This window comes from Fukomys damarensis, unplaced genomic scaffold (assembly GCF_012274545.1).
Source record: "Fukomys damarensis isolate Sample0158 unplaced genomic scaffold, DMR_v1.0_HiC HiC_scaffold_27, whole genome shotgun sequence".
In the NCBI taxonomy this organism is placed as follows: Eukaryota; Metazoa; Chordata; class Mammalia; order Rodentia; family Bathyergidae; genus Fukomys; species Fukomys damarensis.
The window spans coordinates 44196157-44198126 of record NW_022900939.1 but is presented as its reverse complement, the minus strand read 5'-3'; the positions used below and the strand labels follow the sequence as shown (position 1 = coordinate 44198126).

At 33.8% G+C, this 1970-nt stretch overlaps 1 non-coding gene across 1 annotated transcript; it reads right to left on the bottom strand.

Annotated features, from left to right (window-relative positions):
• Window positions 1-310: 310 nt before the first annotated feature.
• LOC117283596 lies at window positions 311-371 on the bottom strand. The gene has a single exon (XR_004514623.1). It is a non-coding gene; the product is annotated as a U7 small nuclear RNA (small nuclear RNA).
• Window positions 372-1970: the final 1599 nt, after the last annotated feature.

Below are 1970 nucleotides of genomic sequence, written 5' to 3'. Positions count from 1 at the left end.
TAATTGCTTTTCAAGGAGTCTCCTACAATATGGTTCCAGAGAGCTAGCAGCCAGGTTCATGAGGAGAATGATCCTATGTTGTAAACCTGGGGAAAAGGGAGAAGATTTACATCCCTAAGGGGTAGTGTAGGAATTTCTAAGTACAAGTTTCCTAAAGAAAATAAGTGTTGTAAGGAAAGGAGGTCAGTAGCTACAGTCAGGACTAAACCTGTCTCAAATTGTGTCCCTCTGAGGGTAATGTCAAGGTCACCTTGGGCAGTTTCGATGCTTGCATTCACATAACTTTGCAAAATGTGGGTTTTTTTTGGTGGGGGGTGCTTCCGACAAGCCCCGGAAGACCTGCGACAATTTCTAAAAGAGCTGTAACACTTGCAAAATGTGTTTACCTCTCTTTCTTCTCCATAAAACCATGAGCTTTGGAGCATGGGTGTTTTAGTGAATTAAATGGCATCATATTTGTAGAATGGTCTTCCCTTCTCCCTACTTAAGCTCTTTATTTATATCTTCCTGAGCTGATGCTAGGTTGACTCTGACTTATTTTTCCAAGAAAAGTGATTATGACATAAACTAATCCTTGAAAAGTCTTTGTGCACCTTTCTCTGTTTTTTGAAGTCTTGATGTCACCATGCGGAGAAGCCTTGGTTAGCCTATCAGAAGAAGCAAACACTGCATGGCATCAGGAGAAAATGTCCCTTATTTCGGAGCTCTTAGGTCCATGGAAAAGCACCCCTCATTCACACAAAGTACTAATGTAGATGGGAGCAAGGTCATGCTAAGGGTCCATAAATTATGATATCCTGATCCAAGTTTCTGCTGAGTTTACATTAGATCGTATTCAACCTAATTTTAAAAGTACGTAAGGTGTCAACCCAAAGGTGTAGATGTATTTGGTACATGTCAGCCTTAACTTAAGAAAGATGAAAAGTGTGAAGCATCAAGTTGTTGCTTTATAAACTGCAGAGATGCTGCCCAATCACACACACACACGATTATTGACTGCTTTAAAATCCTTGAACATTCCTGCTAATTAGTCCGTGATTTAAAATCTCACTCTACCTGGAATGCTTTCCCCCCTTATTCTCTCATAATTTTTCAATTCAAATTACATCTTCTCTACTTTAACATATAATTTTGTGAAAACTCCGTCACATCAATTCATGTATTCTAACTTTTTTCAGGTCTATTATTTGCAAATATTTTAGCTTCACTTTACTTCATATGTCTGGTATTTACTGTATGATCACTACTCTTAGCACAAGATTGTCTGCAAAATAGGTACCTAAGAATGCCCATCAATTTTAATTTTATCAAAAAAAATTGACCATTAAAAACTTTAGAACTATATCACTATTGTGATAGATAATACTTTATAAAAATTAAATACTTAGTATTAATAGAGGATATATGTTAAATACTGAAATAATAAAGTCAATTATATGGGAAATATAGATATTCATGAGAAAAAATAAAGTTTTAAAGAACAGCAATGACTTTTCATAGATATGTAGTAGACAGTTTAATTTCTCTATTTTCTTGTCTATAATTTCTGAGCATGTATTTGTAATTAGAAAACATTTAAAAATTATGTGGTTTTGATAAAATGTACACGTTCTTACAGATTTTTAAGTAATGAAAATTTTCATCCAATTCAGTTTTTAAAAATATGTAACAGTAAATTAAAATTATTGTGGTTACAAACACATGCATTTAAATTGTAAAATATCCACAAGTCATTGCCAGGTGGTGTACTTGGTCAATAAATAATTTTGCCATACATTTGGTTTATTAATATGTAGTATTATTTATTTATCTTACACAAACATTTTTTTTTCTATTGGAAAATAAGTAGCTAAATCATTTAATCCAATCTTAACCCAGGTTGGGGATTTAGCTCAGTGATTCTGTCACCTGCCTTGCAAGTGGAAGAACCAGAGTTCAATCCCCAGTACCAAAAAAAAAAAAAAAAAAAA